The 15,967-nt window shown below is 42.5% G+C and overlaps 1 pseudogene across 1 annotated transcript; it reads right to left on the reverse strand.

Annotated features, from left to right (window-relative positions):
• Nucleotides 1-14,483: 14,483 nt before the first annotated feature.
• On the reverse strand, nt 14,484-15,314 carry LOC310784974 (protein FAM221A pseudogene; annotated as a pseudogene). The gene has a single exon. The product of its transcript is annotated as a protein FAM221A pseudogene (transcript).
• Between the last annotated feature and the right edge of the window lie 653 nt (nt 15,315-15,967).

The following is a 15,967-nucleotide window of genomic DNA, read 5'->3' on the forward strand; positions in this document are numbered from 1 at the left end:
TTTGTGGATCTGAGAGGATTTGATTAATCTAATGCAGGGGTGCCCAAATTCTTTCCCATGAAGGGCCAAAACTCAATCTGGGTGGAGGGCCGAGGGCCAAAAATAAACGTTGTGGAATTACATTAAAATGTATTGTGTTTTATAGAAAATTAACATTCTAAATCTAAAATAACATTTCAATATAATAATCTACTTTTTATCTGTTTGGTAATTGTAATAATTTGCAATTGGTTATATATATTTAAAAAAACATCTGCATTTGTGGGGAGCTTAAACATTTAATCAGTAAACACTAGGGGTGTCACAATATATCGTCCCACGAAATTTCGCGATAGTAAAACGTCACGATATGTATCGTTGAGATGAAATCTCATATCGCAATTTTCTTTTCTTTTTTTTTCTTTTTTTTTCAAAAATAGACAAAGAAACGTCTTTGTTTGTTGAAGTTCAATGTGTGGAAAGTAGTTCAGTTGAACAAGTCTCTGAAGAGACACATGAGAAGTTATACAGGAGAGAAACCATTCAATTGAGTTTCTGGCAAAACTGTTTACTTGACAGGAAAAACTGAAGATGCATAAAAAATAGACTAAGAAAAGTCTTGTTTGAGTTTGAAGAAAAACTGAAGTTACATAATGAGAATTTATACTGCTGAGAAACCTTTTAGTTCAAAGTAAATCTAAGTGACGGTGTAACTCATTCTATTTCAAGATAAGCCTTATCTCCAATCTCATGTTTTTTCTAGTTGTTATTGTAATAACAATTCCCCACAACAGCATGTTTTGTATTTGTGCATTTCAAATAAAATACTACTTTTCCAGTCATATATTGTCATTATTCAAGTTTAAAAAAATATTGTTAAAATCGTATCGTATCGTATCGTTATCGTGAACCCAGTATCGTGATACGTATCGTATCGTGAACTGAGTGTATCGTGACACCCCTAGTAAACAAACACCCAGTAAAAAACAGTTGTATTTTCCACCTTTGTAATCAAGAGCTTTAATGTCCATCTTTTGTAAACAATTTGCCATGAGAATTTGCAGGGATGCAATCTCAGGAGTGAACACAGTATCCACAGCCACATTCAGACACTGTTTCACAAAGTCACCACATGAAAAAGCTCGTCCACCCTTTGCAATCAGTGCAGATATCTGATAACCTGCCCGAGTTGCATTCTGGATAAAAAATCGGGGGAAAAACAAACAAAAAACAAACAACCGCGGACGCACACGCACACGCACGCACGTGCACGCACACACACATGCACACACACATCAGAGTGGGAATTTCACCATTTTAGGGGCACAAGGCCATTTGGCCTTCAGCATCACAATTTCTTTTAGGGCACAAGGCCACATGTCAGGGCACAAAAGCCATTGCTCTATTGACATCGTGAAGACCGATTTTTCTGAAATGTGTGTAATTTTTTTAAATTAATACACAGGACAAGATGTTACTATCCCTTGTGCCAAAATCCGAGGAAAAACACATTTAGAAGCCCAATCCAGAATAAAACAAGCTAACAGGCTAACAAACTAATAAACAAGACACAAATCACCAGTTACCTACCCTAGCCAACAGCAGTATGAAGCATGTCATTGGGGTTTTCAAGTGGGCACCTTCCTTCACCGACGTTTCGTTAAGTTAGTCCCACGACACCTCAAGAAGGCTTAACGGTGTAATCCAGCGTCCTGGAAACACCCCCCTCCATGCTACCACCGCACAACTGCATATTACCTCACTATCTAAGCCTATCTATCCAGGTCGGTTCGGTATGACATTCCTGACTACACCACCACTGTCAATGATTCAGCCCTGTTGATGCGGACCGTTAATCATGACCAACAACAAACAATCCCTAACTACACCACCACTGTCAATGATTCAGCCCTGTTGATGCGGACCGTTAATCATGACCAACAACAAACAATCCCTAACTACACCACCACCGTCAATGATTCAGCCCTGTTGATGCGGACCGTTAATCATGACCAACAACAAACAATCAATCTGACCTTAGCGAGCTCCCCAGCTAGCATGTTTCCTCCTTATCCACAGCCATTCACTTGCTCGTTCTGCTACCTGAGACATGTTGCTAACCGCAAGTTTCAGGCTCCGTCCCCGAATGCCCAACTCAGTTAGTAAGGCAATAACGGACTTTGCCACAAAACCACGGCAGCCCACCTCTACAGGCTGCACTCGAGCCCTCCAACCTCGCTGCTCTGCCTCTGCTGCCATTTCAGCATACCTAGCTTTCTTGCGCTCATAAGCCTCCTCAACTCGATCTTCCCACGGGACTGTGAGTTCGATAAAATAAACTCTCTTCTCTACCTCAGACCACAGTAACAAGTCCGGACGTAGCCGGGTGCTAACTATATATGCTGGGATGACTAGCTGTTCATTCAAGTCAACCCTCATTTCCCAGGCTCCACCTACACTTAGCTGCCCTAACTTGTGCCTGACCTTAATTGGTCTAATCTTTTCTCCCTCACGTACAAATTTGATCTGTCTAGTCTCTTTGCTAGCAACTAGAGAATTTACTTCTAGCCGCTTTTCCTCAACTGCAGCTGCCAAACATTTCAACACCTGGTTGTGACGCCAGGTGTATCGCCCCTGGGAGAGACTGACCTTACACCCTGACAGTATATGCCTCAATGTACATACACTAGAACACAACGGGCAGGCACCATCCTCGCCCAACCACTGATTTAAGTTCTGGGGAGATGGCAGCACATCATAAGTAGCCCCTAGAATAAATCTAATTCTGCTGGCCTCCATGCTCCACAACTCTCTCCACTTCAACTTTCTCTTCTCTACACTCTCCCAGTTCACCCACTGTCCTTGCTTTGCCTGCGACACTGCCTTAGTACATCTTACTGCCTCCTCTTGCCTATGTACTTCTTCAACTACCATCTTCCTCTTTTCTATTACTGATGCCTTGTTCCACACAGGTTTCCCTATGCACAACCCTAAGCCTCCACGCCCATGCTGCACCTGACCTATGATATCCCTGTGTCTAAGAGCTGACTGTGCTTGCTGTACTGCCTCCTTTGGGTTCCACTTCCTCCCTGTTTTAACTGTGGGCGCTACACTCCTAACCACTGGATCCTTTGACTGAGTCAGAGTCATTTCCAGTCTAACCTTAGCACACTTGAACTCCTCTGTCAGGCTAGATAATGGCAATTCCAATATGCCTTTCCCATATAAGGCTACACTGCTTAGGCAGCGTGGGACTCCGAGCCATTTTCTAATGAATGAGTTAATCATCCTTTCTAGCTTTTCTACCTTTGAAAGGGGAACCTCATACACTGTCAGTGGCCACATCAACCGAGGCAACAATCCAAACTGCAAACACCACAACTTTAACTTTCCTGGGAGCCCTGACTTGTCTATACTTGAAATACCTTGAATCATTTCCTGCCTCACCTCCTCAAACTGTCCCTTATCACTGAGACTTGCATCATACCATCTTCCCAAACTCTTGACTGGTTTCTCTAACACTGTAGGCACCACCTCATCATTTATAACAAACTTCTTACCTACTACCCTCCCTTTAATGATTGAAATACTCCTGGACTTACTTGGCTTCACTTTCATTCTAGCCCACTGCAGATTACTATTTAACTTATCCAACAATCTGCTAGTACATGGAGCGGTTGACGTCATAGTCGTCATGTCATCCATGTATGCCCTAATTGGAGGGAGCCGCAGCCCTCCCTGCAGCCTTTCTCCACCCACTACCCATTTTGAAGCCCTAATAATGATCTCCATTGCCATGGTAAAAGCTAATGGGGAAATTGTACACCCTGCCATAATGCCTATCTCCAGCTGCTGCCAAGCTGTAGTGTACTCTGCTGTGGTAAAGCAGAGTTGAATATCTAAGAAGTAGGCTTTAACTAAGCTCTTTATACTACCTGGCACTCTAAAGAAATCAAAGGCCTCCCATAACAGACTATGTGGCACTGACCCGAAAGCATTAGCCAGGTCCAAGAATACTACATGCAGGTCTCTCTTCCAGGGACGTGCACAGAACATTAGAGGGGCAGGGGCTCGGAAATTTGAGGCAATTTGAAGGCCAATTTAGGGGTATAACTCATTTTAAATATTCCGATTTTAACCAGATTTAGAGGAATATCTCATTTTAGGATGAGACTTGTCACGGAAAAATAACTCCATAACTGAATAATATTAGTATATAAAAGTTGCATGCTGTTGCAATACTGTTGTGAAATCATTTAAGCATCAATATGTATTTGCTCCTTTTCTCCCTTTAGGTTGTTGTACTACAACAGATAGCAACACAGGCAGAAACATTGAACGATACTGAGTGAGGCTTGTAATATACCATGCATTTTAACCATAATTCTAAAAAGCAAGACAGAAGATTTAGATAAGGTGTATTAGAATTTTTTTTATTTTTTGCGGATTCAACAACACAACATCCCTTTCCAATAGTGTAAAGTAAAAAATATTTTCAAGAGCAACAATTCTGCATTTGTTCCCTATATTTTGGTTATTTATTCATTGGGTGGTTTATTTATTTATTTATGTATTTATTTATTCATTCATTTTTGGGTTCATTTTTGGGTTGGTGCCTTCAGGGGCAGTTTAGAAAAACACTGCTCCATGCAGAGGCCTATTACAAATGGTGCATTCAAGGCCAAGAGAGCTCGGAAAAGGCATTTCTCTTTGAATGCTGCCTTCAGTGACGGCATGGAAAGGGCAATTTCCATACAAAGCACCATTAGAAATGCATTCATGGTCAGGAAAGGGCACTTTTTATTTTATTTTTTAATGTGTCTGAGCTGTTTGTTTTGTTCATGTGTTGTTGGAATGAAAATGAAAAATGTATTATAATAAAAAAAATAAAAAAATAAAAATAAAAATAATAATAAAAAAGGGCACTTTTTACAGACTGAAAAAAAGGCAGGGGCTCAAGCCCCCTTTCATGTCTATGTGTGCACGTGCCTGCTCTCTTCTCACGCCTAGCTGACTGGATTTGGTGCCAGATCATGCTGGTGTGCTCTAAGCACCCGGAGAAGCCGGGAATTCCAGCCTTTTGCACCGAAGTATCTATTAGCCTATTCTTTTCTAGATAACTAGACAGCCTCTGTGCCACAACACTAAAGAAAACCTTCCCTTCAACATTAAGTAGACTGATAGGTCTAAACTGACTTATCTCTAACGAGTCCCTTTCTTTAGGAATGAAGATTCCCCCTGCTCTACGCCACGCCTTAGGAATAACCTGCTTCTTCCAGACTACCTTCATCAGCTTCCATAGAACTGCAACACATCTGGAGCACTCCTTTACAGCCGGTAGGGGACTCCATTAGGACCCGGGGCTGAAGAGGCCCTTGCACGTCTCACTACTTCTTGAACTTCTTTCCACCTTGGTGGGCTATCATCACACTGGCTCTCTATTTCACCAATAGGTGGAATATCAGCTGGGACTGTCATCTCTCTAAACCTTTCCCTATCTTTGTGAACCTCCTCCAAATATTCCTCAAGCTTCTGCTTAGGTACCATAAGGCTACCATTCTTTTCCTTACTAAACAATGACTTCACAAATCTAAATGGATCCTTATAGAATGCTATTCTAGCTCTCTCTTTCTTTTTCCTATTTTTCCTAATGCTCTCTGCTCTTCTTAAAACTGCCAACCGATCCCTCACATCTGACTGCAAGCAATCAATGCCTTCCTTCTCAACCTCTGTAGCTTTTCTCCACTGCCTCTTAAGCTGTCTTCTCTCCTGGATAAGTCTGTCTATCTCTTGTTGGCGCCTAGATTTAACTACCTCACCCTCTAGTTTCTTCCTTTTCTCAAAGACGCCAAACCTTTCCTTACCATAATCATAAATACAATCTCCCATTTTCTCCAACTTACTCTCAGCAGTTCCTTTAAGCTTCTCTAACATCCTAACCAAATCACTATTGATATCTTCCCACTTCCTACTTTCCGCTGCACCTGGCCACTTAACTCTAGGCTTCTGACCGCTAATCTTCTCCCTTTTTGGCTGGCTGGCCTCTCTGCTTTCCTCGGTGCTAGGACCTGCCTCAACATCAGGGGTGCTGATGTCCTGCGAGCTGTGGGTTACTTCCTGTCGCTGGACTTCACCCGACTGACTTGATAAACTTCTTAAGAAATAATTATCAATGCGGGGTCCCTGTGTTCCCTCTACCAAGCACCTCTTCCTGCCTTGATGGATTCTAAGGCCCCTCAAAGTTGTTACCTTCTGCCAGCCACACAAGCAAACCTGACGCTTATTTCCATCTACATCTGAACTAGTGGCTTCCACTGACATGTTTTCCCTACTCATAGTCAAGTCCGTTCCAGAGTCAATAACCGTGTCAACCATAGGTGAGTCATCTTCCGCCCCCGCTCTCGCAGACTCTAGGGGTGTTTTTTCATAATTCTGTTTCGTAGCAAGTTTGGGTGTAACCAATGGCCTATTGGCCTTGGCTACTGCCACAATGAGCAGCTAACCCATTGCAGCCCCGATGGGGTCTAATCCCTCCTGTCAGCTGTCTTTCCATGCTGTCACTAGGTCTTTCCCTAGTTGTCAGCTGCACTATTCACAACAGTCACTAGCCTAAGCTAGCTTTAGTATTAATTAATACACAGGACAAGATGTTACTATCCCTTATCGCAGTCCCTTGTTAAAATGAGTCAATGGCACATCCTTTGCATAGAGCAGGCTACATTAATCTGAGATCACTGATGCTTTTAGAGCAACTGACAGTAGCAGGCTGGTAGCAGGGCACTGCCAAGGTGGCCTTAGTGATCTCAGGGCATCACGGCCAGAGGGAGGGGCAACGGCGGCCATGGCCTCCATGTAATTCCCACCCTGGCGCACATACACGCACACGCATTTTACTGTATTTCATGGCATAAAAAATAGGGCTGGGCAATATAATCGATACAGCAATATATCGCGATATTTTATTTCCCGATACTGTATCGATACTTGGACGCCAAGTATCGCGATATTATTATTATTATTTTATTTTTTTGCATGCCATGCCATGCCAGGCCTCTGCATCTGGTGATTCCCACCCCTAATCGATACTGTATCGATATTTCCCATATCGATGCGTTCAGTAACACTCAACACTCAGTAGTTTTGACTAAATTTGTCCACTAACTTTTCAGTATAAAGTGATGTACATATTATTACACAGTGTGTTGTATCTTTAGCTCTATTATTTAATTTTGAGTAAATTCTGTAGAATATCGCAATATATCGCAATATGTATCGCATCGCAATATATCGTGATACAATCGTAGCGTGACCCAAGTATCGTGATACGTATCGTATCGTGAGATCCTTGCCAATACCCAGCCCTAATAAAAAATCTGCAGAAGAGCATCAGGGTCATGCAGTTTAAATTTATATTCTGACTTCATTCGCAGAATTTTGATTCACGGTTCTGAGATTAATCTCAGAATCTCTGTTAATACCTAATATAAACAATTTATCATAATGTGGCCCTGTTCAAAGTAATCAAACGTTGGTTGTTGTTTTTAAGCAGTGCAGCCGTTTCTATAACTGACTTTGTGTGTCTGTCCCTTCATTATGACACGGACCGTCTGTATGTATGTACTGTATGTCTGACAGACATGTGGGTATTGGTGGCTAAGCAGTCTGTATGTATGTATGTATGTATGTATGTATATCTGTGTCCTGTGGGTGTATGACTGATGCCTCAGCTCTACAATCGTTGATTGGTGGCCAGAGTGATGACATCATTGTCATCATTGTCGAGTGGTGACTGATGATGTCACCCCCCCTCCCCAACTTGAGAGAAAAAATATTCAATGCAATCATCAGAAAAGCTTTTTCACTTTGGGAGACGTTTTAAAACTTACAGATCATAAGATTATGAATTATTTTGATATGATAAATGTTTTTTTTTTTGTGATCAAATCTTTTTATTTTCAAAACATTAAACACAAACAATACACAATACGCCAGACATAGAAAACAAATAAGACACCCCCCCCCCCTCCCCACAAGGGTAAACAAAGAGAAACAAAAACAAAAAACAGACTCAAAGATCACAAAATAAAGACATAACAGCTCTTTCAAAGCTTCAGCTACCACGAGCCGCATATTCAAATTCACCTCCTTAGCCCCATTTGTTCGAGCTGTTGATAATTCAAGTAGATTACATCAAGAAAGGTTAACAACCAATGTCTAGTGGTCAAAATATAAGAGGGCTTCCAACGTACTGCTATCATTTTCTTTGCGACCTTTAGACCTGCAAGCACTAAACATTTCTGATATTTAGGAATATGAAGTGAAAAAATGTCGTTCAACAACAAAGGTAAACAAAGAGAAACAAAAACAAAAACAGACTCAAAGATCACAAAATAAAAAAACATTATAACAGCTCTTTCAAAGCTTCAGCTGCCGCGAGCCACATATTCAAATTCACCTCCTTAGCCCCATTTGTTCGAGCTGTTGATAATTCCAAGTAGATTACATCAAGAAAGGTTAACAACCAATGTCTAATGGTCAGAATGTAAGGGGGCTTCCAACGTACTGCTATCATTTTCTTTGCGGCCGTTAGACCTGCAAGCACTAAACGTTTCTGATATTTAGGAATATGAAGTGAAGAAATGTCGTTCAACAACAAAAATGGGATGGTCACAGGCACTGTGTCCGCAATCAGTGCCGACAACTTAGAGGCGACATCCTGCCAAAAACGAGCGACTGGAGGACACTCCCATGTCATGTGTAAAAAAGTGCCAAGGCTCTTTAACGAGCATAGGGTGCACGAGGGATCATCAATAGCCCCCATAAGAAAAAGCTTACGGGGGGTTAAATAAGTCCTATGTATGAAATTATAATGGATCTGTTGATGGTTGGGATTTCGAGAAGCTAATTTAATGTTCCTCCATACCATGTCCCAATCAAAGTCGTGTACCAGTTCGGGTACATCCCCCCTCCAAATTCTTCCTAAAGAAAGATTTTTGTATGACATTTCAATGAAATATTGGTATAGAGAGGTCACCGCGCCTATCGATGCCTTCTTTTTGATAATCATCTCGCGGAATGGATGTGAACGTAAAGGGAGTTGCTGCGCTATACCTTGTGTTTGGAGAGCAGATCTCAACTGAAAGTAGAAAAAAAGGGTTGTATTTGGTAAATTAAAATTACGTTTAATATCCTGAAAGGTGTGTAACCCATTTATGTCATAGATGTCACCCAGGAGATGAACACCCCTGTTTTGCCACAGAGGAAAAAAGACCGGTTTCCCCCCAATTAGCAAATCCCTATTATTAAAAATCGGAGTGTGCAGATGCCATTTACAAGAAACTTTACAGAATCGTTCTGCTGAGCGCCAAGTCCGCAGAAGTTGAGTTACAATCGGGCCGAATTGCTGCTGACATTGTCTAATAGAAATATTGACAAATAATATGTCTGACAAAGACCAGGGGTGCACCAATTTTCCTCCATTGATCGCCACGACACAGTTGCTTGTGGATCAAACCAAGTGACTAGTGGTCTGAGGTTAAAAGACCAACTATATAATTTAAAGTTAGGGACCGCTAGGCCTCCGTCTAGTCTTGCCCGTTGGATAGTTGTGGCTTTTAGGCGAGGGCGCTTCCCGTTCCAAATAAACTTGGAGATGGCTGCGCGGAGTTTACTCCAGAAATTTGCAGAAGGACAAAGCGGAATCATGGAGATAACAAAATTTAATCTAGGTAGCACATTCATTTTGACTATTGAAATGCGTGCCTGTAATGAGTTTGGCAAACTTGACCACCTCTCTAAATCACTTAGCACAGTGTTCAGCATCTCTGTAAAATTATGTTTAACAATGGCATCAAGAGAAGAGAATATTTCGATACCCAAGTACCGGAAATGCTGAACAGAGGGAATATTAGCGGGCAAGATGGTAGACCTAGCAGCTGCATTCAGTGGCAGAAGGGCAGACTTCGACCAGTTGATCTTGAAACCAGATAATGCACCAAATTCTTCTAGCGCTGACAAAAGATGAGGAATGGACTGTACTGGATCTTGGACAAAAACGAGGATATCATCAGCGTAAAGCGCCAAATGCTGCTGTGTATCATGAACAATAATAGGTTTGATAACAGGAGACTGTCGAATCAACCAGGCCAAGGGCTCCAGCGAAATCGCGAAGAGCCCTGGGCTCAAAGGGCAACCTTGCCGAGAAGATCTAGATACCTGGAACAGGGCAGAGCAGATTTTACCAGTGAGAACCATAGCTGAGGTGTTTGAATAAAGAACCTTTATCAGTCGTATAAAACCCTCTCCGACGCCCATCACTTTCAACACCGACCACAGAAAGGGCCACTCAAGACGGTCAAAAGCCTTCATCGCGTCAAGGGACAATACAGCCGCTGGTGTTTGAGAAGCTGAAGATGCATTGATTATGTGTAGCAGTCTCCGTGTGTTGTCAGCGGCAAGCCGCGATTTAATAAAGCCTGTCTGATCAGAGTGAATCAGGAAGGACATATGCGTTTGTAGGCGATACGAGAGTAATTTAGCGAAGATTTTTACATCTGCATTCAAGAGACTAAGAGGTCTATAATTACCACATTCTATTGGGTCTTTATCTTTTTTAAGAAGTAAAGAGATTACTGCAATATTAACATCCCGAGAGAAATTACCTTTTTCTATCGAACAGCATATCATACTAAGAAGAAATGGTCCGATTATGTCCCAGAAGGTCAGATACAGCTCTGGCGGAATGCCATCAAACCCGGGCGATTTACCCTTCTTCATACTAAGAACAGCGTTTCTAAGTTCTTCAAGTGAAATCGGGCTTGCTAGTTCATTCGCAACTTCCTCACTCAGACAGGGTAAATTTAGTTGAGCTAAAAATTCATTGCATTTGTCCTGATCAAAAGACACCTCGGATTTATATAGATCAGTGTAAAAACTGCGAAAAGTGTTATTAATCTCGGTGGGATCTGTAGTAATGTTACCTGCCTGTGACTTTATTGATGGGATATCAGAAAACTGATCATTTGTTCTAATTTTCATGGCTAATAGGTGGCTCGGTCTCGATCCATGGAAATAGTATCGTTGTCTAGTTCTATGAATTAAGAACTCTGAGTGCTGTTTAAGAATAACATTAATTTCTTTTTTGACTAGTTCACGTTGTAGAGCTATTTGTTCTGAATAGTTGACTGATAAGGCGGAGTCTAACCTACCAAATTCATTCTCTAATTCTTGTAATTTAGATAAGCGTGCTTTACGCTGATTAGAAGCAAATAGCGTAGTGTTACTCCTAATGAATCCCTTGATCGAGTCCCACAATATTCTAGAGTCGTCAACTGATCCCACATTAAATTCCAAAAATTCAGTAAATTTACCTACAAATTGTGTCCTAAAATCCTCTTGTTCCAATAAAGCCGTGTTAAACCGCCATCGCGGTGCACGAGATGAGACCTTACTGAAGACTATTGAGCAAAGCACTCCTTTATGATCAGAGAGGGCAATAGGAAGCAAAGCAACATCATAGATGCATTGAAATGACTTAGGAGATGCAAACACATAATCAATTCTTGAGCTCGTTTTATGTCGGCCAGAGAAAAAGGAAAAATCTTTAACTGAAGGATTAATCAAACGCCACATATCAACAAGCCCCACCATGTTGGCCCAGGCTTTTAAGGCAGAAGATGCCAGTTTCTGGTCTCTTGTTTCAGATTGACCTGTTTTGTCAACGGCTGCATTCCAGACTGTATTAAAATCCCCCCCGACTATAAATGAGTAATCAGTCAGCTCCAGCATAGTTTTTGTCAAGTTGCTATAAAAGAACTTGTCGAAGGAATTTGGTGCATACACAGATAGAAGTGCCATCTTCCTGCCACTGATTTCCGCTTTAACCATGGCCATCCTGCCAGCTGTATCCGACCAAGTATCGTGAATCCTAATTTTGAGATTCCTTTTTACTACAATGGCTACACCCCTGGTCTTTGTACAAGATGATGATGAAGCAATCACATGATAATTTTTATCGGCAAGGCGTCTAACATCATAACTCAAAAGATGTGTCTCCTGTAATAATGCAATGTCAATTTTCTTGCGGCGTAATAAGCTTAAAGTACTGGTCCTCTTATGAGGAAAATTCAGACCGCCCGTATTCCAGCTCAAGATGTTAAGCTCTGCCATACCTCAGATAGTTGGTTCCGAAAAAACGCGCAATCCGCCCGAACACAGTGCCTGTGACCATCAACAAAGGAAATGCAATCAAACAAATGATCATTAGAGTCAAATTACCGCTAACCCTTGCCCCCTGGACAAACTCAACACCTGTCGTCCTACCCTTTACAAAATAAAAATAAAAAAACACACAGTTAAACACAATACACAAACATAAATGTGAACATACTACCCCTCCCCCCCCACCCATGCATCTCATCCCCAAATTATGAGAGCAATACCATAAGTAATTTGGTGAAGGCATCTAATACACAACACCAACACTCCCTGGGGTCCCCTCTATAATATATATATTAATAACGGGAGACTGAGTTATTATATCTAACCGTAATAAGGGACATTGAAATTAGAAGCGTAAGGCTTTATTTTGTGTCGACTAATTTATGTCAGAAGGAATATCCGAGGTATGTTAATAATCCTAATAGTAATAATGACAACAATAATTATGGGAGGGGGAAGGAAGAAGAGGGGGAAAGATTTTTTCCCCTTTTTACATAGTACACCTTTAAAAAAAAATTATATATATTTTTTTCCCCTTCCCCCCCCCTCCCCTCCCCTCCCCTTCTTTAAAATAAAGAAAAAAAAACAACAAAAGAAAAACGTTATATATATATATACACATATACACATACATACATACGCATGTACCGTACACATATATATATACATACACACATGCATACATATACCCACTTAGACTACACACATACACATACAAACATACATACCATATACATGTTAACATTCATCCCTTATTTATCTAGCCTATAGGCACTCAGAGCTAAACCAAAAAAAAATAATACCATGGAAGAAAAGAAAAAGTTTTTAATATAACCATTATTAACATTACCATATTTATAAACATATACCCACACACACACACACACACACACGCGCGCGCGCACACACACACACACACACACACACACACACACACCCACACACACACACACACACACACACACACACACACACACACACACACACACACACACACACACACACACACACACACACACACTCCTATATATATACATTCCAGCCCCAAATACTCCAGAGCCATTCCCAACATGAGACAGTAATATTCGTTCAATGTGTCATATTTCTCTTAGCCTGGATAAGGCTCATGGACAGTTCATTTATTGATGTTACTTGCCAGAGCTTTTAGCAGATCGTCCGCTTTGCTTGGGTTCATCTGCTGTCTGTGAGTCCCTGCGCGCTGCTGCAACCATCCTCCACTGCTGGGGGTCGCTGAATGCACCTGAGCCGGGTGCGCCTTGTTCAGATGATCGCCGGTGATGAGGCCCTTCTGGGTGAGGTCTCGCCTTGCTTCGTTAGCGGTGGGGTACATCTGGATGCCATCTACTACGGTGAAGACTTTTAGCTTGGATGGATAAATCACATGGGATTTGACTTGCTTCTCTTTGAGCTGTTTCCTGATGGGCGCATAGAGGCTCCTCTCTTGCTGCAGCTTGGGGGAGAAATCCTGGTCAAAAAAGATCTGCACATCCTGATGAGTGATTACTTTCTTCGCCCAAGCAGAGTGCAACACTTTCTGCTTCATGTCCCACTGTAGAAAACGGGCTATGATGGATCTGGGGGGAGCTCCTTCTAACATTGGCCTGCTTGCGGCCGATCTGTGAGCTTGCACAATGGTGAGACTTTCTCCAGTGATTCCCAGTTTATCTGCAAATAAAGCTTTTAAGAAGCCCACCATGTCTTCTCCTTCGCTCCCTTCTTTAACCTGGTAGATTCTGATGTTAAGCTGGCGGGATTTATTTTCCAGGTATTCCACTCTTTCTGCTAATTTTGTTTGTTGCTGCAGCAGGTGTGTGAGAGATTCAGTAACAATTCCGTCCCGCTCCTCCACTTGATTTATTCTGATCTCGGCGGCATCCACTCTATCCGTTGTAACCTTTAAATCCAAAGCCAACGCTTTAACTTCTTTTTGTAAATTGTTAAAGTCACTTCTTATCTCAACTCGGAATTCTTGAAAATCGGATCTAAACTCACCGATTTGGCTTGTGATGTCTGATTTTAGTTCGCTGACCATTTTCCTGATGGCGTCCTCCATTTTGTGATCCGCGCTGGATTCAGCGTTTTTAGCTTTAGAGCTTTGTTTCTTCGTTACAGCACCAGATCTTAAATTCCAGAGTTCACTCATACCACGCACTAGCCGATGCCATAATTCTTGCAAGATTTACTTGATATGATAAATGTTGATAGTTCACACATTTACAGTCGGTGGTATTTGACAGATTGGGCTCTTTGGTGGAAGGTACATCTCACTGATGGTTGGACGTCTTACTGAGGACAGAGCTGGATGCTTTAGAGGCTGGGTTGACCCTTGATGCTGAGCCTCTCTGCCATGTGCTCTCTGTCGGGCCGGGAGGCGAAGTGGTTCCATCTGACCTCTCAACCACATGTGGCTGGAATGATGCAGACTGTCCAGGACACCAGGCAGAGAATGGAGGACCATCTGAGCCACTGGCCTCCAGTGCGAGGTAACCGTCTGCCAGGGAGCTGAACCCCGTCAGCCCCCCCATGGCGGCATAGGGGACATCCCTGCCCACCGGCCGACCCCGTGCCTCCCTCTCTGCTTTCGTCTCAACTAGGGTGTGATGGGCGGAGCTTGGCTGGCCACACCCACAGGTGAAGGGGCTCTGGAACCCAGAACAGGAGGAGCACTTCTTGCACAAGTGCCCAGTAGCCTCACTGTGATCTTGAGGCAGGTGTTTACACCTGCAGCGGACAGGCTGCGACCCGCTTTGGGGGACGTACTGGTAGGCGGGACAGTGACAACCCCTGACCCGGCACAGGAGGGCCAGGGGCCTCTCAGGGGGAACCATGTCAAATTCTGTCTTATGTTGCTTGTACCTGTGGGTGCAGAAGCATTGTGTCTCAGGGCCAATGAGTTTGCAGTCGATGCCTCCTGGCACCCCGAAGCTCACATACAGCCTGTTGTTCACTCTCTGAGGAAGCACCTTCCTCTTGTACTCCTCATATTGCTCTGGAGTGAACAGTCTTCCTCCATCATCATCACCCACAATCCTTCTGTACTCCACATAGCCATCCACTGCCTTTAAAGCTGATTCATCGACACATATTCTCTCCATTGTCAAACGTCCAAAACTGGCAGAAAGCTATCATCAGTACTGCTTTGTCCCCATTAACCCTGATGATATCCTATTAGTAAATAAACAAACATAATCCATCAACTGAGCATGCAAACACCCCCGATTGATGATGTCATGCCCACTGATAATGTCATGCCCCACACTCATCGAGTGGGCCAGTGGTGGCTGATGATGTCATACCCACTGATGATGTCCCACTGATGATGTCACATTGTGACATTATCAGTGATGTCATAGACATTGTGACATCATCAGTGATGCCATACTATGTCATCGGTGATGCCACTTAAGGGAGGGGGTGCAGGGAACCAGACGATGGTTTCCGCCCCTGGGCTGAAATCTCTATTAACGGAGGACTCCTTCATGGCTAATGTAATTTACATTGGAACTTTTTGCACTATCCACCTATAACAATGGTAATTACATCATATATACCAAGGCTGTCACTTTGTGTTGAAAAGTGGTGGGGACATAACGCATAACAGCTCAGATGGGGAGAAAAAAATGAACAATCTTCAAATATCAAGGTCAAACAACATCGTGGGAGTTTGAGTTGTCACCTAGAATTAGTCAACACTGTGATCTAACTTCACCAGTGAGGTGAGATACATGTTTGGTTTGATAGATTACCA

The sequence above is a fragment of the Poromitra crassiceps genome (assembly GCF_964638095.1).
Source record: "Poromitra crassiceps genome assembly, chromosome: 11".
In the NCBI taxonomy this organism is placed as follows: domain Eukaryota; kingdom Metazoa; phylum Chordata; class Actinopteri; order Beryciformes; family Melamphaidae; genus Poromitra; species Poromitra crassiceps.